Here is a 24,003-nt window from a genome sequence, read left to right as displayed (position 1 = left end):
GATACTGTCCATAAGTAGGCTTTGAGACTCTCGCAACTGATAAAAATTTGAGGAAGACATTAGATCAAGATTGGTTTAATCTACTTGTAAAGTGGGAGTACAGAGCTGTTTCTGTAGTATTACTTGAACAACACTACACAAAAAAAAACCCTATAACCCAGCTCCAAAGCTTCAGCATTCACAGAAGAGACTAACTTACCTACTGCTAATATCACTTGGAACAAGCTGTTTGCAACCATACTAATTTTTTAGTTTGTTTACTTGTTATTGTAAACAGAACTTTGTTTCTTGACACAGCAATATCTCAAATAACAACATCCAAGCACCTCAGACCTCCTAATGTACTACAACTTAATACATAATCTGTAGTGGCAGCCACAACTGAAATCTTAACCATTTGAAGAGGGGAAAAAAAAAGAGGCAACATCTCTACAGTCAGTAGATTTCATGGCCTTATATTGCCCAGTTAGAAGGACTCTCTTCGAATGTTTTTCACACTGGTGCTGTCCCTTCTCATTAGCAAATGGCTTTCAACAGCAGAGACAGTACAGTTTTAATCTAAAAAGTGACCGAAGTCAATTCTGGAAAAGAGTAGCATCAATACCCAGAGCTCAGAGTTGCAAAGAATTAGAGGTACTGCTATGAGGGAAACATGAAGGGAAAAACAAGAGAGGCTACATAAGCCCAGTCTGAGCAGCCTCCAGGTCCCTGTTTATCCCTGGTAGCAAACCTTATCACATCAAGACTCCCACTAAGTGGAGAAATATCATCCTCAAACATCTACTGCTTGTATCCTCTCAACTGGAAAATATAATCAGGAGGTTGAATCCACACATTTTCACTTTGCCTTGGATAAGGTTTCTGGGAAGAAAATTAGTTAATCATGTATTTGTTCAGATTAAGAGCTCTAGCACACTTCTGCCAATAATTTAGGGCTGGACTTTACAGTAATGCTATACTTACAATAAAGTAAATCGCAGCCAAGTTGCAAGAGCCTGTATCCCAGTGATCCCTCGGGTTAAGCGCCAAAGTAAGCTTGTCCTCGCTGTATTCTGCCCTCATAGGTATAAAATAGAGGAAGCAGGCTGCCATGGATCAAAATAGACTATCCAAATCTTTAGGATCCAAGGCATGGGGAAGAATTCATGATGGACCAAAAAGCCATGGAAAAGGTTTTGTAGAAGTTCTGCCGCAATGGGAAGGATGGCAGAAGCAGATAGTACATCCTCCAACCAGCATCAGTAGGCTTAAACAACCATCAAATGAAGCCTGAGCAGGTTCAGAGAAAGCCCATATCTCCTCAGCAAGGGCAAGCATCTCAGAGAGGTCAGTATCACAGTGAAAAGGTATGAAGAAATTCTTCACTTTTTCTGGTGATGATCAAACATATAACAATAACAACTAGGAATCAGAGATAAGTCTCTAGAAAGACATTCACACAGCCAGCACACAAGCATCTGATTGTATCACAGGAACTTGAGAAAAGCCTAAATCACTTCCTTGGGAAGAAAAAACACCAATCACAGCCCAGAACCACAACTCTAAGAACTAATTCAATGTGTTTCAAAACTTTTCATTTACAAGAAAATCCTGTAGAGAAGTATCACAGAATTTCTCCAACAAGGGAAGTCAGTATACCAGAATTTTGTTTTAACATTTAAGAGGCTGCAGTTAGCCCCACCAGCTAAATGGCACCTTGCATCAAGGTGAGGTCTTTTCCTTGCCTTCCCACAATGCACCTATACTGTGAAACAGCAACATTAAACCTTGCAAGTCAGGCATATTACCCTGAGTTGTAGGCTGTTTGCACAGTTTGTTTTACAGAAGAATCAGTCACTTCTAAACAAGGTCCATTGTGCTCAACCATTGCATTAGACATAAAGGAGACATCATACGTTATGTCTACAGACCCTGTCTTGCAGAAGGAGAATTCAGAGGGCTGGTGCTAACAACAAGGCTGAGATGACTATAGTAACACTCCAAATCACAAGAAAACACCATGGGTTTTCCTTGAGATAGGGCTACACAAGATTTAAAGAGCAAAGGAGGAAAAACATTTGCTTGTAAGGAGAACATTCTCTATGGTCGCTGAATGACTAGGCTGCTATTGAAGCAATTAATGTTTGAAACTACAACAGAAATCTCATACCAATGCCAGGTGCCACAGCCCTTATATCCAGAGTCAACTTTCACAATATATTAGCAAGTATGTTCCATTCCTGGAAAACCTGTAACTCATTCCTTAATTGTATTAGAGACTGATGCAAATAGACTTAGGAGGCTTAATGTTTAGATCTCAGTAAAATCTGACTGCACTTGTAAAATATTTCTTACCTTTCTACAGATTAAGCTGAATGAGTTTGCCTTGTAACCTTCCCTAGAAGTTGAGATCCTTGCCCTTGCAGAAAGTAGTTTACTGCATTAAGGTTTCACACCATCCAAGCTAATATGATTAAAGACTGTGGAAGCATCAAAGAAGCAAGGGGGGGAACCAAAAACCACCCACCCACAAACCAAAAACCTAGCACGCCATCGTGTCTTGTCTGAAAAGCTGTATCTCCCTCTGAAAATCCTTGGCTTGATTATCACTGCCCTTTTTCACCCTATGGGAAGAAGCATAAGAAGAAACACAGCTGTCTTCCAGTAGTAACAGTGCGAGGGTTTTTTGTTTGGGGGCAGAGATGTTAGTGTCTCAAATTAGGAAAGGAATTTTTTGGACTGTACCCTTATATTGGCTCCAAGTTTCTCCACTCTCAGAGACAACTAAAAAGCTTTGTTTATTGTGATCTGTTCCAGTGTCAGACTCTGCATGGCCAGCACAGTGACAATCACCAAAGTCCTCAGTGCGAAACAGTGCTAGAAGCATCATGGTCCTCTCTAGATAAAAAGTCAGAAACAGAGATTGAAGAGAGGTCTCAAAGTAGTAGGTCTAGAAGATTAAATGCAGGAAGAACATCTTAGTTTCTCAATCAGTATGGCAATGCATCATAAGCCTTTGAGCACAACGCTCCTTTCTCTTTCAAGACACTGGCCACGGAAGAGAGGCCTCAATAGGCTCAGGGAGGCTCTGCTAGCATTCCTTCCAGACAAGCTGAACCCATACAAAAACATAAAGCAGGCCATCACGAAATAAAGTTACAAGCTGCACGGATTTCTTTAAAAAAAAAAAAAAATTGTATCAGGTGCTTTATTCTGAAAGTCATTAGCACTGAACAGCAATCTGAATGAGCAATATATTTCAAACAAGCCTCACACTAAAAGCAGCCATATAATCTATCACACATATACGGACAGTAATTCCTGGATTCAGGTGAGATAGAACCAAGAAGTGGCTTTACTTTTCTTTATTCTTTTAGCTGCCCAGGCCAAGTACAGCAGCTCCTTAAGACAGAGATGTTCAATGTGTCCAAACTCGTGTAAAAGACAACTGAGAAGAAAACCCAGCAAGCATCAGAACAACATCCTTTTCCCTTGCTACAATCACGTATTTGAGATGTGTTGTTACTGACTCTTGCTCTTCAGTTTTAAGAGCTCAACCATTTATGACTACTCTTCTGACAACGTCATTCTCTTTTCATTATGACATTCCACTTAGTAAGCTTTACGATATTTGAGCCTTGGACATAACTACAGTGTTACTTGCACATATCCTAAAACTGATCGTCAAAAAAAAAAAAACAACTGACATTTCTAGTTTACAGAAAAATCATTTGCAAATCCAATTTTAAAAGGGAAAATGGCTAGCATACATGGCTATTATAAACAGCCACATACCCCCGCTAATCAAGGTATTTGAAATATTAATATGCAAATAAACCTAAATCAGCTCAGCAGTTGCATTCAACAAGAAAAATAACACACTCAGCCTATTGTTTCAGTGTTCAGAATTTCTAGGGTCTTGGCATCAGGAGGCTGAGTAATAATGAACCAGAATGAAATACAAATGTGTGCTTTATACATTTATGCTTACTGTGCGTATTAACTACAGGACAGACAGCACTAGCTGGTATCTGACATGCTATATTTGCTTTAGGAGAAAAGTTAAGCATGAAGCTTAATTTGATGAGAAAAAGTCTTCCAAAATTAGTCTTAAAACCACAGAAGCTCCATTTGAAATGTGTGTGCAGAAATAAGAAAATAAAACAATGGGTCATATTGCACTGCCACTTCTGTGTGGGCTAGCAGGTGATTACGAACCTATAATAGAAACTATAAAGCATGGTTTTGTCTTCATCTGCAAGGTGCTGAATAGTAATTAAGCGTTTTAAAGAGCAACCAGAAAACCCTTATTAGCGTTCCTACCTCAGAGTGGAGTGGTTTCACTGACTCTAATAGAAATGTCCACTTTCAAAATAATACTAAGTCACCACACCAAAGTCTTGCTCCCTGGGTTTTAAAAAGATACTTCTTAACATTTCTCTAGTAAACAGCATAATTATAGAAGCATCTTTCCTAGAGACTTGGCGGGGGGGGGGGGGGGGGGGGGGAGGGGGTGGTGTATCATATTATTTCAGGGTGTCCTAGTTTCAGCTGGCACAGAGTTAATTTTCTTCCTAGTAGCTGTGTTTTGGATTTAGGAAGAGAATAATGTTGATAACACACTGATGTTTTAGTTGTTGATGAGCAGTGCTTACACTAAGTCAAGGACTTTTCAACTGCTCATACTGCCTTGCCAGTGAGGAGGCTGGAGGTGAACAAGAAGCTGGGAGGGGACACAGCCAGGACAGCTGACCCAAACTGGCCAAAGGGCTATTCCATACCATATAACATCATGCTGAACAATAAACTGGGGAGGTTGGCTAGGGGACAGGGCTACAGCTCAGGAACTGGCTGGGCATCAGTCAGCAGGTGGTGAGCAATTGCACTGTGTATCACCCGTTTTGTATACACTTTTATCATTATATTATTTTCCCTTCCTGTCCTATTAAATTGTCTTTATCTCAACCCACGAGTTCTACCTTTTTTCCAATTCTCTCCCCCATCCCACTGCAGGAGTGAGCGAACAGCTGTGTGGTGTTTAGCTGCCTGCAGGGTTAAACCACAACACCAGGTTACCTGCTTCCTGACAAGTGCTGTAGCCACCTCACAGGGAACAGGCTACACATTCCAGGTTTTTTAATACCCATCTGCATAAGGGCCAGATCTGTACAATAACAAAGAAGGTGTAAAATAATCTGTACGGACCACAACACCACATACAGTAAGTATCTTTGCTCCTCTGACTCAATAAAATAACAGACAGATTTTATCTGCTTTTTAAGAAATGACATTTGTCTTTGAAAAGCAGGTTAGTGTTTTCTCCTTAGCTACTGTAATAGAAAAGGCTTGTGATCGGTATTGTGCATGCAGATAGGTAAATCAGATGTTATCAAGAGTTTTAGTTGATAACATAATGCACATAGAAAGACACGGGAGTTCAGATTGCCCATAAAAAGCATTAACATGGCAATAGTTAGCTAACAATGAAGAGTCACAGTGAATAAATGGCACATTTGCTTTTGTGGGTTTTCTCCTCCACCCCCCCATTTTTTTCCATTCTGTTTATTAAAACTTGGTTATGCATGCACGTCTCAACTACATCATCGTTCCCAAGTTTACTCTAGAACGTCAGCCCGATAAATTCACAGCTCTCATACAAATAGCGAACCTTTGGAAAAGGATGAAGTATTGCTGCTGCTGCTGGAATGTCAGCAGCTCAATTCCCAGACCCTCTGGAAGGAAATGCTCGTTGGGTGGAGTAGGTAGTGCAGAGAAGAAATCCAAAGTCAGAGAGTAACAGAAAAGTAACATCCTCTCCCTGAAGGAAGAAAGCCTGGTGACGTCAGTAGCAGGGACGTGCTTCCCACTACCCCATTCCACAAGGTTACAGATTACAGCAGCTGCCTTCTCTGCAAGGCAAGAGCTCCAAAGTGACCACATGCAGAATTCACATTATTTCTCCCCTGCAAGGAGTCCCAAGGTAAAGTACTACTTCCCAGAAATAATCTTTCAATGAAAACTCCATTATGAAACTATGAAAATAGTTTCAATGAAAGCCTGAAAACTGCTCTAAACACTTTTAAAGGGACATTTACAGCCACACAGTTTATTAATTCCTTAAAACACACAGCTATGCATAAGACTAAGAATGCTAGAGCACACAGAATATTCTCTCTAGCTTAATAATAATAGACAGCATATAAAATAGCATAAGATATCACTACACAGAATTAAGGTTTTCGACACAAAGTCACAAGTCATTTTGTTATACCTGAACAGAGGTATCAATGCCAAAGACAAAGCACATGCCCACAGCAGCTTTTCTTAAACGGCAGGACACAGATCAAGGATGGCCACAAGAGAAGATGAGAGCAAGCATGGAGGGAAAGAAAACTTGTCTTCCTTCTAGCACCACACACCTCTGCAGAGTCCTGAGGCTGCCAAAGATGGAGAAGCCACATCCTTGTGCTTGGCATACACTCCTGCATTCATCCTACTCCAAAGCAGCCACGGGGTTTGTAGGCTGAGACTGTATCTTTTATTAGAACAACACATAACTGGTCTAACACAAGATACTATCTCTGCATCCAACAAGACACTACCTCTCCATCCCCCACCTTGCACAGAGAGACAGGATGACAAAATCTGACACTTCCAAAATTCAGTAATTATTGACTGATATAAGTTATAAATAGGCTCTTTAATATATTCAGCACTTGATCCCAAGTTCTGATGTCCCAAATTTTCATCAGAATTCAAGAGAAGTTTGTTAAATTAATTCAAAAATTGTTCTTAGCGTGTGAATAAGAATTAAAGTTAATAGTCATTTACCTTGCTATTCTCAGTGAACAGCAAGAGGAGAAGTGTAGTCATTTTGGAAGTAAATTGATTAAGATCAACTATGGCATAGCAGAGGAAACCAACAGCTATACTTGGGGGGTGGGAGGGGTAGAAGAGGTCTTCAAGATACTCTGAGACCAAAATACATCAGAAGTTACCCACTATACCAAAGTCTTTTCAGACAAGGTAGAAGGAGAAAAATAGAGCCTTCAGCATACTATATCTGAGCAGTAAAATAAGCATCTTGCATCAATTTAAAAGGGATCAAAAAAATCCCTGAAGTACCTATTACACAGTCATCGCACGGTGTCATGTGTGCTGCATTATGGTTGCTGAACATCTCAACTACATCTGTTTCCTATTTAAACACGTTTATAAATCTTGCATTTAGTCTTTTCTGACAGTTCAACACAAAATTGGGGTACAGGTGGCAAAATCCATTATATAGGGGTATGTAAATAACGCCAAGTATTTAGGAAAAACTACAGTCATGTACTGCTAGAATTTGTTATCACAACACGCTTTGCGCAGAAAAATATATTGAATGACACAAGTTAAACTGAAAAAAAGCTTAGGAGTTTACTGCTCTCCACAAAACACATGGGGTTTGCTTATCAACTTTTTTCAACCTTTAAAAGGCATTTTGTCTTTCAGAATGGTTCTCTTGTACTAATTATCTATAAAAGGACTATGATGCAGAATTGCTTATATGGCATAAGTAGCTTTCCCCCCTACCCTTCAAAAATCTTACTCAAGATAAACGTTACGCTTGCATTTTTAAAATGGAGAAAGGCAATATTATTTTACTTTTATTTTCAATATATCTGGCAACAGTCAAAGTACCAAATGTAATTCACTGATAAGTTATATAGAAGGCAAACTGCAACAACCCACAACAACAGAAAAGGTACTGTTATACTGTTATGTTCAACATTGGGGGGGGGGGGGGGGGGGGGAGAAAAAAAATTATACATTTAGGTGAAGAGCCTGTCCATCATCTCTGCTGCTCTTAGAACAGAATGCCAAAATTATGTTGTTTGCAGAGCACTACTTCTCCAGTAGTCACTGAATATTTTAGAACTCTGACCTTTTAGCTGGCACCTAGATCTAGTTCAGGGTTAGTGGTGACCATGACATGTGAACTACTTATTACAGCTGTCAGCTAGAGTCCAGGTCTCCAGTACCCACAGTACCCCAGTTTGCCCATACCACGCTAAGTTACCAGTTGTGGGGAGAAGCCAAAAAAGGTCAATCTGAACTACCTTTGCATTCCTCCAGGCCAGAATTAAGGTACACTTTTATGATTATTTATATTACTCCTGCTAAACTTGTTTGACTGACAAAGAGCTGAACAATATTGCTGGACACAAAAAGCTCTCTCAAACACACTCTTTCTTTACAGCATTCTATAAAGGTATTGGATAGTTTACAAACACCGATATTAGTTCATCAGTCCCTACTAGTTTTAGTTTGCAAGTGCCATTAAACCATCACAAGTCTTAGTATAGAAGAGTCAAAAGAGTGAGAATTTTGTCCAGCGTTTTCTTTTTAAAGGAAATACAAGTACTAAGGTACTGAAAAATTATGCATCCTTCAGCTTTCATCTAACAGCAATATCACCACAAACGGTTAGTTTGAAAACACTTTTCTAATTACCCAACCACAATTCCCAAGCTTGAAAAAGAATACCTGCAAAATCTACAATAACCAGTGTAAAGGACACTATCCATAGGTACAGTGCAAAGATGAAGAAAATAAGTTTTGGGTGCTAGGACCAGACTTCCTTCATTGTCTGCATTCTCCCAGGGGACACTGCAGAAGCTATGAACCACCATAACACTGTTCAACACCTAATTTTATCTTTCATTTGGGACTCTATTCATAATCCTGCTGATCACTAGGAAGCTACCTAAAGGTCTTAGTTTAAGCAGAAAATCGAGATTAAGTTCTGCCATAAGACAAATTATAGCGTACTTGCAGTTACAAGTTGCAGAAATTATTCTGAATTATCTACTACAGCCAACAGAAGCAAAGTCTGTTTCTCCTGCTTTTCGCAGAGATGCAGCTAGAGGAACGAACATTTAGCCACATACAGCGTTGTTACTGTTCTTGAGGTTTTGAACAGAAGTATCTAGCCCGAAGGACAAATGAAAAGAAAAACCTTACAGGAGAGAGAGGAAGGAAAAACACCCACAAAAAAACCCATCACACATACAACCTACCCCAGTTCCAATACTAAACCACTTTTATTCCAACACATTCTCAGACTGACTACCGCTGTGGAAGGGCAACATCTGCACCTGCAGTACCATGGACAGTGTATGGAAAAGTTCTTTCACTTCTGAGAATTTCATCACTGAATTTTTAAGCAACCAGCTCAAACTTTAAGAAAACAAACACACATCCTTTGACAGTGCAAGAGATTCAGCAGTCTACAGTCTACAGTATTACATCTGTAAGCTTCAGTGTTTACATCAAAGAGTACCTTTAAGTTTAAAAACCTTCTTGCATTTCCACTGAAGCCACACTATCTACATTAAGGCTTTTAATACAGGCCCATTACTGATACTTAGTTTCAAGCTCTAACATAGAGGATTTTTACATTTTTTGCTACAGAATCATAGAATGATTCCAGTTGGAAAGGATCTCTAGGGTTCTCTACTCAACCTCCTGCTCAAAGCAAGGTCAGCAAGATCAGTCTAGATTACTCAGGGCTTTATCCAGTTGGGCATCAAAACATCCAAGGATGGACACTGCAGAATCTCTTTCACCTGTCCCAATGATTGTCCCACTCCATGGTGAAACATGTTCTTAAATGCAGTTATTTTAATGCATGCATGCTGTGTCATTCCTGCCTTCCACACACAGCTATAAAGAGCCTGGCTCAGTATTCTCAATAGCCTGCCCATAGGTACCAGAAGATTACTATTAGTTCCCCCCGCTTCCCAAGACCTTCTCTTCTGCAGGCTGAAGACCCATTTCCCTAATAACCGATAGAATTTTAGCAAACTCTTACTTCTCATATGCATCTGCTAGACTTGAAGTCTTCCATTACAATGTAAAGTTGATTCAGAGTGGCTTTTGATCTTCATCCCTGCACTTCCCCAGATAGAACTGCAGGAGCTAAGACCTCATACTAAAAACTGTTCTAGTACAAGCTGAAATTACTTGTACGCTGCCTTTCTAGGCTCACTATAATCCCTCTCTAGGACATACTAAAGAGAGAGCATCTCCTGTTCAGCCTGTAGCTCTGTTTCTAAACTAGAATTAGAGTTATGGAAGAACTTCTAAAAAACCACACAGTTGAATGACAGTTCTGCTGAGTAGAGCAGAAGTTCTACAGGCTTATATATACACACACACTTGGATACATAGGAAGTAAAGATGCCCAGAACTGAAGGGGGGTGGGAGGAACCTCAAAGTATGTAGATCAGAAATATATCAGGAAGGAGAATAAGAGTACATCACTAGGGCTGCTGTCTAAACCACTAGGTTGTTATAAAAAAGTGAAAGACAATAAATAAGCCACAAGCACTCCAGCATCTGAAGTAAATTTCTGGTAAGGTATAGTGCCCTACTGACAGTTACACGCAAGAGTTCCTTTATCAGTTTTCCCAATCCTCCATGCAGTCCTACAAAGTTACTTATCAGGCTAAAGGAAAGATATTTCAGGACAGTATCAGCTCTTCAGACACACACACTCTTTGGTGAAGCAAGTAACATGAGGAATTCTTAACTACTGGAAAATCCATGTCATGACTAGTCAGTCAGTAAATCCCAGAGACAGGAGGGGAAGGAGTGAAGGAGAAGAGATGCATCCAAAGATTTACTTCAGACCTCCTAGCAGTACTTGAGATGTGTGCCAGCCCTTTTTTCTCAAAAGAAAGGTGGCATGGGGTTGGGGGTGTGCTACAGATACTTGAAGAAGCAGTGATGCTTCCCTAACAGAAGAAAAGGAATCTTCGCTACAGACCTCCATCTCTCTCTGGAAAACCCACATCCTTTCTTTCATTCCTCGCTGAAAAGGACCAAATATATCAAAGGTCTGTACTCTTCATCCAACTTCTTTTTAAAAAAAAAGAAATCCCTACAAATAAATTGAATCCTTGCACCTGCTTAAAAAAAATATTCAGAATCCTTGAGAAGCTACCAAGAATCACACAGCAGGAGAAGGATTTGGTCAGTCTCTTCAACCTCGTCCTAAAACTTGGGAAACAGCACAGTCACTGCCCCCAGATTCACTCTTAGCCATTCACACTCTTAATACCTTTACAGCCACAAGAGAGTGAAAGAAAGCAAACTTGACTTTTGCAAAAAGTTACAACGCTTGCCTCTCACCACAGAGGAGCAGCCAAGTCAATTTAAGCCACAGGTGAATGAACACTTAACAATTTGGAGACAGAATATTAGTTGAGTAACTAAGTGGGGCCCCCAGCATAAGACAGACATGGAACTGCTCAAGTAGGTCCAGAGGAGGGCCATGAAGATGATCAAGGGGCTGGAGCACCTCCCCTATGAAGACAGGCTGAGAGAGTTGGGGTTGTTTAGCCTAGAGAAGAGAAGGCTCCAGGGAGACCTTATAGCAGACTTCCAGTACTTAAAAGGAGCCTACAGGAAAGATGGGGAGGGCCTCTTTATCAGGGAGTGTAGTGATAGGACGAGGGATAACTGTTTAAAACTGAAAGAGGGTAGGTTTAGATTGGATATTAGGAAGAAATTCTTTACTACGAGGGTGGTAAGGCACTGGAACAGGTTGCCCAGAGAAGTTGTGGATGCCCCATCCCTGGAAGTGTTCAAGGCCAGGTCCGATAAGGCTTTGAGAAACCTGATCTAGCGGAAGGTATCCCTGCCCATGGCAGGGGGCGTTGGACTAGATGATCTTTAAGGTCCCTTCCAATCCAAACCATTCTGTGATTCTATGAACTTGCCTGTACTTTCCATTTTAAACCTAAGGCAACACAACAATGCATTAGAACGTAATTGAATTCAGGCAGTGCTCAAGGCAGAAGAACAAAACACTAGAAATTAAGGCCTTGATCCTACAAACATTTAAATAGTAAACTTTACCCAAAGGAACAGATCTATTGACTCTAACAAAGTTACAGAATGTGCTTGAACCACAGAACCAAGCCTACATTTGTAATATTAGGTGCAAAAATTTAGGTTTTATTAAAACAATTCACTGGCATAAAGACTGTCATTGCACATAATAGTCTTAGTGTGTAAATCCACGTAGTACAGTGGAACCGTAAAGTTGTGATAGAAGTTTAATATATACAAGCCCATTTCTACTTTAAAGGGACATAACATCTACACGGAGGTACTTACACTTAGAATTTTTCAAGAGTGCACAAGCAACTAAAACATTAGCCCCTGTGGCTAGCAACTGAATAGCCTGATGGAAAAAATAAGAGTGAAGCATTTCAGCTTTCTTGATGTATATCTGGAGGGTAAAGTTGATTGCAAATATAGCACACAACCTATGTCCAAATTTGTGGCACTATCAGGAAGTAGGTGGAAATTAGGTCTCTGGCTTACTACTTGCTTTATGCTGAAAATGGCAAAGGGTGAAGCTTCTCTAAAATCTGGAATTCTGTAACACATAAGACAATAAAGTATCTCTTTTAGCAATTTAGAAAACAGTTGGATAAAACAAAGTATATCTAATTAAAATGCAATATCAAATAAACCTAATGATCTATCAGTTATATCGGCTGAAGAAAAACTGACTCAGAGTTCAGTTTAAGTACGGAAAATAAGAATACTATCCTTAGGACGTCATCCACTTGGGACAGACAAGAGTAGGATGCTCCTTCAAAAAGATTCACTGACATCCGAGCCAACAGAAAACAGTACAAATGTCTACCATGTCACAGTCACACTCAATCACACTTTGGGATTATTAAAGAGAATACTTAGAATTTTACTTTGTGGGGAAAAAGAACAACAAAAAAAACACCTAAAAAACCCCACCACTCTAAACACGTAGAATTGGAAAACAGAACAACAAAAAACCCCTAAATCTCTCCCCCATGCTCACTTTTTTCTGGGTTGTACTTCAGAATCTTACACACCCTGAAGACACTGCTGGGACAAGAAGGAGAAATATTAGGAACTGCAGGGTGAAATTCAATTCAGAAGTAGCCACTCCATTCCCAACCTTTCTACTACTTCAGCATACATTGTAGTTTTTTATAGAATATACCTTTCAGAAGGTGGAAGATTACACTTAATTCATAGAATCATAGAATCATTAAGGTTGGAAAAGACCCTTAAGATCATCAAGTCCAACCGTTAACGTATCACTACCAAGTCCACCACTATACCACGTCCTCAGTATTCAGAATTCAGTATTCTTTAGCCTACAAGATTGCCATCGTAACAAAAATCACTACAAAGCAAAGCTCAGATCTACAAGCCTAAGTATTTTAGGCAACAACTCTCAAATTATTGATTATGCTTCACTTTTATTAGACAGAAATAAGGATAAGAAATTCTAAAAATCTAAGCAAATTAAGATAAAGGTGGAAACTACAACCACAAGACTGTCCCAAGGGTAAAAGTTACATTACAAGGAACTAAACGCCATTCCTTTGGGGCAGAAATTAGGGATGACCTTAAATTATTCAAAAGTTGATATTTATCATACCAAAACACAGGAGTTTGAAGACTCCAAATAAGAATCTTGCATCACTGCCTTCAAGTGAAGCTTACGTTCCCCAATGGGATAAAAACTAGAAAGTTTTAAGGATTCACAAATTAACAACAAGAAGGTATAACCACTTACACATATTCAAGTCTAAAACTGGTCAAAATAAGTTGCAGCATTACTGTAGACATATGCTTTGTATTTGCAAAAAATTGAGTTTTCTTCCAAAAAGCAAACCAGAGTTCAAATATTTAACCTAGAAGCACAGGAAAACTTCAGAGGATGGAAGAAACTTTATCTCACTCCACATACCTGCTAGAAATCCAGAAAGGTAATTGTTTTGTGCAATATTCACTCACATCATAAATCCCAATTTCCACAGGTAGACAAGCTACAATCTTCTGCTTCTGCTTTTCAGGGAAATACGTATTTGTTACTAAACAACAAAGTTGAGAAAGATCAGGACCTGAATTCAGGGAAGTACCTTTATCTCAATGGGGAACAGAACGTGTAACTGCTTGAAGATAACCTATATGCAGCAGTAAACAAATTCTAGAGACAGTCACATACAAAGCAATTGTCTTAAAAGAAAAAAAAGAAAAAAGGAAAGGGAGAGCATTAAGAAGTAACTTGGGGAAATAGTTTTCCAGATCATTTTCTAAAAAGGCTGGGCAGAAAGAGAAAACTAATTCAGTGTTCTAAAAAGAAACAATCTAGTAAAATACTCAAAAGCAGAGCATCGGCTTCCACAAACTTAAGTAGGATGTGTAGTACTGGTTTCAGATAAATTCCTTCTTCCTTCCTTGCTACCTCAACTATATGGAGCTGCATTAACTCAGGTAGGTGAAGTTAAGGACAGTTAAGCTATACACAAAGCACTGAATTAAATCCCAAACAAATAATCTGTCAGACTATGACAAATATATGCTATAAAAAGCACAGAAGTTCAAGTTGACTACAAATGCACTTGCCCAGCACATCTTTTAAATGCTGTGACTTTTTAATACTAACAGAGATAGTTCTGAGTTTTTACTGAAGAAGAGCAGCTGAATGCAGTTCCTTTGGAAAAGCCCAAGCCCATGTGAGACACAAACTAACCAGAACCCGTATGAAATTCAAATAACTGCCTTAAGAGAATGAAGAACTGGCTATTAGATTTAAGTTTCTTTAAAAACAGAAGAAAAAAATATACAAAATGAAGACAATATTAAGGAGGCTTCAGAAACATTTATGCTGATGTCAGCTCTGTTTGAGGGGATGCTTCCTAATATCTGGCTTTATATCTATAAAAAAAAAAAAACCCAAACAAAAAACCAGAGTGACCCCCAAGTCCACCTCCTTTCTTGTACTTCCATATGCTAGGGTCTTTCCTGAGTCCATTATAAGTCTTAGAAAAAAATGGTACTGTCAAAAGATGCTGCACTGCACCTCTCTGGAAGTTACCTTCACCATGCTTCCAGAGTTGGCACACACCGAATACAGCAGAAACAGCAGCTGGTTGCTCCTCTCAGTCAGTAAGTGGCTCATTTATTAAGCATGGATGACTACAGCACTGCAAGTGCCAAAAGGAGCCTGCCTCTCTCACCTCATCCTACCAAATTACAGTTGTTTGAAAACAAATTTTGCTTCACCTCTACTCAATAGTCTAATTTATATATGTGCAAAGAACTTAAAGAGACTCACGATAACTTGTATTAATTATCAGTAGAGACAGAATAAGCATTTTACTTTTAAGTGCCTGTTTTCTGATTCTTCACTTTAATTATACTCTATATACCTAAGCTCAAAAAGTAAAAGCCATGCCACTGCAGGCTTCCATATGAAGATGGCTGTATGATGTTCTCCTTTTGGTCACTGAACTTGAAAGCAGTTAGCTGGTTTCCCAGAAAAAGATACTGTTGTACAGAACCACTTCTAAGCAGTTTCTGCCTGAGGTATGGTGTTTTCTTAACCCTGTCAGAGTCATATGGTCACACAATGCAGCTGGTTCTTACCAAGTTTCACTGTGCTATGTACTTATATAGCAGTAACCAGAGCAATAGTTCTCATACAAGGTATGACACTGCCCCACCCCCAAGGAATCACAAGCCTCAAGGTTAAATTGGAATGAGACCATGAGCAAAAGAAATTAATGGCTCTAAAAGGGCTCAATTAGAGCAGGAAGCCACTACACTGGTGAAAACATGAGAATGGACCTACCTTGAAGCATGCTTACAATCGTAACTACTATTCAAGATAAAAATGAAACTGTAATCCAGCCAGAAGATGACACTACCCATGTGTAGAAGACAGCTTGATGAGTGTAAGAGCTGGTATTTCCTTAAACTCCCCAGCTGTTCTTCCATATTTTCAACATACACTAACAGTTATGTAAAAGAAAACCAGTGATCATCCTCTAGTTTCAGACTTACCACCTGATGTTCTAGAACCAGTTTGCCACTAGCTGTGAAACCACAACATTAATATGTTAAATATATGTTTTACTAAATGAAAGGATTAGCAAAGAAGCTTTCAAAGATAGCAAGAAGCTATAATTTCTCAAACATGGTTCCTCAGCTATAATTTCCTTGATGCTTAACCTAGGATGAAGTGTCGTAAAAGGAAAGCTTACCTTCTTAGGAAAAGGGATTCAACTTGCTAACCAACCAACAGAAGCACATGCAAGCAGGCTCCTTCAGAGGAACAGCAGTTATATGATAAATGGCAGTAAGATTAAGTCACTAGACAAATTGGATTAATGCTACTGGGCCTCTCTCACTCAGACCAGTGCTTTTAACATAACTCCAGCAGTTTAGGGGCCTCTACAGTTCACACTGATTGGGGGAAACGCATTCAAATTAACTATTGGGCAAGTTGACCTATAAACACTAATTTTGACCTAGCAAGTTTTGGCATATTTTGTGCTAGTTTAGGAGCTCTCAGCGGACACTTTTTATGAATGAGGTACTGAAGACTAATTCTAGATTTCATTCAATAAAAAAAGGAAGAAGTCACATGTAATGAAGCAGTAGCTATTCAAAGAGAGGGAATAGTTTCCATTTTTGCAACATCCAAGAGCCCAAGGTAACTTCTACAGATCACAGAGAAGCTTTAGGTCTTTAACTGACAGGCACAGCTCTAGCTACATATACCTATCTTCATTCATTATATTTGGAGAGAAGGTAGAGAAAGAAAAAAAGGTAGCTGAACACTTTCTCCACACATCTACTGATTACTGCTACGTACTTCTTTCCCCATCCCATTTATCTAAATTTCTAGGCTATATTGCAAAACAGAAACTCTGAATAACAGCCACCACATGCCTACCTATCTGGGACATTACCTTCATCAGAACTTCTATCACTTAAACTCCCTCAGGTAGGCAGTTCCAAAGCACATATAAATATAACCAAATTACTTTCTCCCATTCCTGCACTCAATTTCTGTTAGATTTTTTTTTAAGATAGCAAGTTATTGTAACATGTAATAGGAGATGGGTTTAGAAGTAATAAAATTATTCCACCTGCAAGTACAGTATTTCACACTCTAGGTGTCTTAGCCCATGGATCTTGCAATTTGAAATTAATATACACCATTCAAACAGGACTCACATTAAATCTACACTGGTGATGGAAACTTTAAACCCAAACACAACATGTAGCCTGCTTTCAAATAAATCTCATCTGTTGAATTCAGCATTCCTGAAACAAATTGCCCAGTTTCTCACTTTTCCACTGCATTAAGCTGGGAAACTGGTAGTGAGTCTTCTTATGCGGTGTATTTTGTCCTACAATGAGCGAGATTGCTACCCTTTTAGTTACTACTTTCCTGTATCAAATCTTACATGGAAGAAACCATTTAAGAACACCCACACTGGGAAAAATAAATGCCCCTTCTGTTAAGCCAGGAAGAGATTAGAGCTCAGTAGTCCAAAACAGAAGATTAGGTTGCAGTCCACCACAAACAAGGCCTAAAAATGTGCCAAAGTAAAACCAGGGATGAAGCACTACTTGAAAACCATAGTACACTCTCACTTATTCCCATCACAGTTTTCGGTCATTCCTACAAAGCTCCTGTGATTCTCTTCACAATTTGAATAATTCATTAGAAGAAGTTCAAAGTCAAGAAAGGGAAGTGCGCTGTCATTTTTACAGTTTCTTTCTCTATCCACTTCATCTCTTTTGAAAAAGAAAAACAAAACAAAAACACCACCCCAAATTTCTAGCGCTAATAATTAATACTTCCAGTCAAATAGAAGATATTGCAATGTTACCTTCCAGCAATCAAGGGCTGCTAAGCTGTGACAGGTAAAACACACAAAGCCCAGAAGGGGACAGTCCAAGGATCTGCGCTACAACAGGGGACCCTCCGTCTCACAAGCAAGACATGTAGAAGTACAGTTACTTTATATCAGATATGGCAGACAGTTGGAACCCACTTCATATTAGGCATCTATTCTTCTCAAGACAGCAGCAAGACAGAAGAAAGCGATGCCGGGATCACAGTATGTTAGAAAGCCACTCACAGACAGCTGAAGTTTTCCCTTCTTCCCTTGCAAAAAAACAGAACCTGATCAAAAGCAGACAGCACTGCTCAGAGCACAAGCATCAGCCAAGAGCTAAGCTCCCTTTCCACCAAGTTCAGTAGCATGTTTGCTTGATCTCTACATCCACCTTTATTTTTAACTCGGTGACTAAAAGACAAAAAAATCCCCCTTATGCTGACCCCAACCCACCTTTCCCCAGTTTGAAAACCAGCAACTGATGAAGTACCTAATAAAAATACACAAATGATTGATTAATCATTATGAAATTAACACTAACATCTTCTGTTCCAGAATAAAAACGCAGTACATAGCTTTCAGGGTACACAGAAAGGGACAAGAAGAAATGTCATTCTCTCGGCCTGCATTCTCCTGATGGTTTTGGATGCAGGCTTCCCCAAATTCTTAAAGCATGTGCATAACAGTTTATGAATGCATTATTTTGTACATGTGTTTAGAAAACACTCGTAAGCTCCATTTAAATGATAGACTCTTACAAGAAATACCTTGGAGTTGTCATGTTCCCAGAACAGCCAAGGGGAAGGAAAAAAAAAAAAAAAACCACCACAAAACCTACTTGATCTTAGTACTATGTGGAAATCATTAGTTTAAACACTAATTCTTTCCTTTAAGCTGGTGTAGCCAGTCTAATAACAGCTAGGCAGAAATAAACAGCATGTATTCTGAATGTTCACTACATTAGTAGAATCTTTGATACAATTTTGGAATAAGAAAGTGATAAGGATTCCCTTTTCAAGCTCGCACAAGAAAAATGCCATCTGACAAAACCAAGTATATAATCAAAGTTTCTGGTACAACATAACAAAACCCAGTTTGAAGAAAACATGCACCTAACTAATCCAAATAGTTTAATGCAAAAATGCATGCATGCTTTTACTTACAGAGGTTATATTCACGTTTCCTGCTAGATACTTATATTACCCTCTCAATTTGCTTACAGGAAGAACCAGAAGGCCTGAGCAGCATCTCAAGCCATGCCACACCATTTGCTGGTACACTTCATTTTCCAAGTCTGATAAGTGTTTACAGTTGTTAAAAAGTTAACAAATGCTAACCAGTCTCCTGAAAGGAATAAGTTCCTGGACTATTCTCCAAGAACCAGAAGAGGGGGGCTCAGAGAGATGGGGATTCTGTTTATTCATAGAGTTCCAACTCCTCACTTTGTTTCCATCCAATAAAAATGGGACAAAGCAGGTAGAAAGATACACACTGGAAAGCAAAGAAAGCATCAACATCCTTAAAGAGCTGAAAGATTCAGAACATTAAAGCAAGGTAAGTTATGCAGTCTTTCACATATGCACTTACTCAAGTTATCTCAGCAACACTACACAACTGCAAGTGGGACAAAAGGTGGTTTGTACAACCTAAGACACCATTCACCACGTGAAAGTTTAAGAACCCTTGAGCCTAGCAGTCTTGCTGAGCAAGTAATTTCCTTCCAACATGTGGTAAGGTCTATAGATCAGCCTCATCTTACCAGAACAACGAATTTAGTTGTCCAAGGCCTAAGACACAATCTGTGATCAGCCACTTAGCAGTCACCTGTGCTTACAAAACACCGTCTATGTCAAATAACCTCATTTATTTCAAAGAGGTAGGCAAAATTGTGAGAAACAGTTGCCAGAGTTAAGCCTTCAGGGCCCATACTTAAGATCTCGGTCAGAGTAATTTCAAAACATTTCACTCGCAAAGAATATCCGAACTTTCCTGAACAACAGCCATGAAGGACAACATGTATCTGTTTATAATGAACATATTTAATTAAACAAGAAAGCCACATACTTGTGTATATTCTCTCACCGGCTTCTTTAATCCAAGCCTTCTATTTAGTGGGCACTGTATAGCTGTTCTTAAACTTTCTGAAGAAAAGGTACCAAGAAATTAATAGAGCACTATTCCTGACAGACACTCACGACCTTTTCTCTCTAAGAGACTCATCATTTTAAAAGCTAATAGAGGCACCTAAAGAAACACTCAAGTTAAAAGCAGACATCATTTTATCATTGTATTCCCCCTTTCCAAAACAATCCTTTCCCCTAGAATGAACTTTGTTTGCAATTGAGCCAAGTTCAACTGCCAAGCATTTCTAAACGCTTGCATGTGTTCGTCTTGTTTATGAAATGGAAACTCTATCACAGAATCCCAAAAGCCTAAGGTACAACACATCTGAATCCTAAACCATGTGCTAGTTCACTATATTATTAGAGAGATACTAAGAAACTATAAGTGTATTTGAGTATCTGTAGGCCATCTCAAACTAATTCACCCTCTCAAGCCAAACAGCTACTTTATTCTCTGCTCTTCATAACCCTGTTTTTTCTTTCTCTTTCCTTTTTTTTTTTTTTGTTTAAAGCCGGGAGAGGAAAGGGCTAGAAGGAGTTTCATTCTTCTACATATTCATCGTTTGGTATGAGTTTCTCTTCTGTTAGTGCCAGTCATCACGTTTACAAGAATATGAAGTCAAAGTATAGGGATGTTCAAGTCAAGACATTTTAAAACTAAAACAAAATACAGACAGTTAAAACACAGTGAGTTAGAAATCTGTACAGGCTCAGTAAACATGCAATTGGCCAACATTAACTTCTAAAACTTTTGGGCAGGAGGAAGCTAACATCTGCAGCTTCCACAGCTTTAACTAGCTGATGGGTTTTGCTTACATTAACATATGCTCTAGAGAGAATTGCTTCTCCTATGAACTACATACTTGATATTACCATACCGACACAAATATATAAGCCATGGACAATTAAATCTTTTCAGGTACAGTAACAAAACATTTTAAGATAATTATCTAGCGTATTTTCCCTCCCCTTTTACTGTACAGACGAAGGCACCGGCAGCTCACTTTCAGCCTGGCAGGTAGAGCTGTACGACCATCGCTGGAAGTAGGATGAGAGCCCGTACGCAGCCTTGTCATTTGCTTCTTCTAGCGCACAAAATGGAAAGAGCTTCTAGTATTTTGCAAGTAGGAGACGGAAAGTTACGTACCGGTTATTTTACTGACAGATAAATCTCAGGAGGTTACACGGACCGTCCAAAATAACACCAAAAATAAGAGGCTGCCATTTACCATCTGTTTGCCTCTCTCTCTCAGGAAAAAAAAAAGTGCAGATCACAAGAACAAATGGAGCCTGGCTCCGGGGAGGAGGAAGAAGGGGAGAGAGGAAATTTCCACGCAAATCCTAAGCGAATCACGCCGCGATCCCCGCGCCCGGCCGCGCCGGCCTCCCCCGGCAGAGGCGAGCGGCTCCGGGGGAACCGGCCCCCCGCGCCCCCGGCCGGCGGCCCGGCCCAGCCCAGCGTCTCCCCCGCGCCGCGGCGGCAAGGAAGAGATAAATAAAGCCTCCCCCGGGCAGCGGCACGGAGGGAGCCCCCTTCTCCGGCGCCCCCCGAGGAGGAGCCGCCCGCTCGCCCCCTCGCCCTCCCCACACGGCCCCGGTGCCCTCCGCGCACGGCAGCGGCCCGGCGCGTCCCCCCCGCCGCCGGGGCTGGCACCGGGGGGTGGGCTGAGGCCTGCACCGTCCCAGCGAAGCCTCGGCGCTCTCGTAGTCAGAGCGGCCCGGCTCTCTCCCCCCCCCCCCCCCCTCGCCTCTCCTTCCCTCCCTCCTTCCTTCCCCGGCCCGGCCTTCAGCTCGCACTCACCCACCTTCCTCCTCCCTGCCCGGCCCGCGGTGCGTGTGCGCGGCTCTCCCTCACGCTGCCCGGCGCGGCGGCGGCGGCGGCCGGGCCGGCGGGGGCGGGCGGGTGGGTGGGTGAGCGTGCGGGGAAGGAGGCGAGGGGAGAAGGAGAAGGGTGGGGAGGGAAGGAGAGAGGCGGCGAGGAAAGAGAGGAGAAGCGGGGGGGGACAAAACCGCAGCGACGCTCCTGGGGCGGGACCTGCGGCGGCGGCGGCCGGCCGGGCGCTTGGGCGGCTGCTCCGACGACCTTTACGCGAGAGACGGGTAATCTCCGAGCTCGGGGCGCTCCGCTGCCAGCCCGGCCACCATCTTACATTAGGGAGACTTGCCCTGGACGCCGCCTCCTCTGCGCTTGCGCCGCCGACAGTGGGCGGGGAGCAACGGCGGCGGGGTGGGGGAACGGGGCGCGACGGCAACGGCCGCGACGGCGCCGGGCATGACGGGACTTGTAGGCGGCGGCACCGGCCCGGGCAGCGCGGGAGGAGGCGGTGGCTGTGAAGTCGCCAGCCCGGGGGGGGCCGCTCCCCTTCCGCCACCGCTGCCGCCCCGATAAGGCCGGGGACCCCAACCCTTCTCCCTAGGCAGGGCCGCCCCACCGCCCGGCGCCCCGCTCCGGGGAGTCCCCGGCCGTAAACCCGCTGCAGTTTCAGCCACCTGTTGCTGGCCATGAAACCTGCGCAGGTTTAAAGTACGGGGTTGATTCCCCCCTCCCCCCATTGATGTTGCTTTGGGTTTTTTTTCCCGCGCCAGGTCGAAGCGACCCCGTCTGCCTCCCCCTCGGACTTCGCCGGTTGTTGGCTGCAATGTCCGGGGAGGGGATGTCCTCCCAGGAACCGCCTGTCGGCCAGCGCGGCTGTCACGGCGTTCAGGCCGGGACGGGATGCGGCTCCCACGGCATTCAAGGCGGACAGCCGTTTCTCACGGCGCGCCCTTTCCCTCACAGGCCGGGGGAGCGGGCTGCGCCCCTGCGCTGCCCCGGCCCCCGCCTCCCGCCATCGCCCCAGCTTGCCAGCCCCCTCCGCCGGGAGGGGACCCCCGCGCCACCTCCCCTCTTACCCTTCCCTTCGCTTTTTTCCCTTTTTTTCCTCCCTTTTTTTTTCCCCCCACCCTCATGAGCTCCAACCACGAGGACCTGGCGTGACAGGATTGCTTCGCTAAAGAAGACACCTGTTTCTGAAGTTGCAAAATTTGGAGACCCCTTCCACGTCCCCCCGGTTCCCGGGCCACTGTGCTGCTGTCCCGCCAGGCCCAACTTCGGGTGGCCAAAGCCTCCCTCACCTGCGCGGTGCCTCTCTGCGCCCAGGCATGGCTGTCCCACGGCAGCAGGCACTCACATGGTGCTGCCCCTTTGCTGGACAGATTTTCCAGGTCCGTTTCCCATTTGAAACAGAGGCCAAAAGCACAGAAAAAGGTGTTTTCTTGGTTTTCTCTCTTCTCTTACAAAATCCAGGGCAATTCTGTTTTCATGCATAGGGGCCGGAAGTAATTTTGATAGAAGCAACTTCCTGCAAATTCTCAAGGAGAGAATCTCTCCCCTGCCAAAACGGCTCTCTTTTTTTGGTCTTTGTATTGTCAGAAACTCACACAAACCACATTGCTTCTGTCTCCTCTTTCTACCACAGACACCCTGGGACACGGGCCTGTTGACACAGGACCCGTAACTCCCCCTTCCTTTTTCCTGTAATCCCCATGCCACGCAAAGGACCTCATCACCTCAGCTAATAGACAAAAAGCGTGCTTTTACTCACCCCTGTAATAGCTCTCCAGTGGCTCTCCTGCACCGGCATCCTTAGCTCTCCAAACAGGCAGCCTCATCCTGGGTGTTTAATTACCAGTTATATCTCCAGTGCACCAGCTATTACTACTCTTGCCATGACAATGCCCACCTGAGAATTTTACTTATTTCAGCAATTGGTAGGAAAGAGAGGTGTTCATCACAGAATGCACTGGCGTAACTATTTCGTTTAGCGGCATGATGTTTTTCTTCTTTACTTTTGTGTCTTAGATTGAAGTGTTACACTAGTATAGCCTCGTACAATATGCCTGTTCCACTAACAGTAAAGTGCCTTGTGTTGGCATAGCTTATTCTCCTTCCTGAAACAAGTTAACGTTACCTTGTGCATATTAAATTTTATATTGATATACGTATATCCACAACAGGAAAGCTCTATCAATTAACTTTACCACTTCTGGCTGTAGGCAAGACGCAGGGCTGCATAAAAATAAATGCTGTTTTCAGTAGTAGTATTGACATGTGAACACAAATGCAATGTTCTTGTGGAAACAAAACATACAATGGAATATAAACACCTATA

At 41.9% G+C, this 24,003-nt stretch overlaps 1 protein-coding gene across 11 annotated transcripts in view; it reads right to left on the bottom strand.

Moving 5' to 3' along the window:
* The window catches only part of CNOT4 (CCR4-NOT transcription complex subunit 4), a 102,455-nt gene that overhangs the window by 62,702 nt on the left and 15,750 nt on the right, over positions 1 to 24,003 (bottom strand). For 7 of the 11 annotated variants that reach the window (XM_087766161.1, XM_087766170.1, XM_087766168.1 and 4 more), the window contains exon 1: positions 21,658 to 22,039. The exons of 2 other annotated variants lie outside the window; for them this stretch is intronic. The gene's annotated coding sequence lies outside the window, so the exon portion shown is untranslated. Of the gene's footprint in view, positions 1 to 21,653; positions 22,040 to 24,003 lie in introns of those variants that run through there. 2 more of the 11 variants (XM_087766162.1, XM_087766165.1) reach the window with 2 other exon arrangements.

This window comes from Nipponia nippon, unplaced genomic scaffold (assembly GCF_047370975.1).
Source record: "Nipponia nippon isolate SJK-2023a ecotype South Korea unplaced genomic scaffold, ASM4737097v1 scaffold_3, whole genome shotgun sequence".
Classification (NCBI taxonomy): domain Eukaryota; kingdom Metazoa; phylum Chordata; class Aves; order Pelecaniformes; family Threskiornithidae; genus Nipponia; species Nipponia nippon.
The sequence above is the reverse complement of the archived record's forward strand: the minus strand, read 5'-3'. Positions and strand labels throughout refer to the sequence as shown.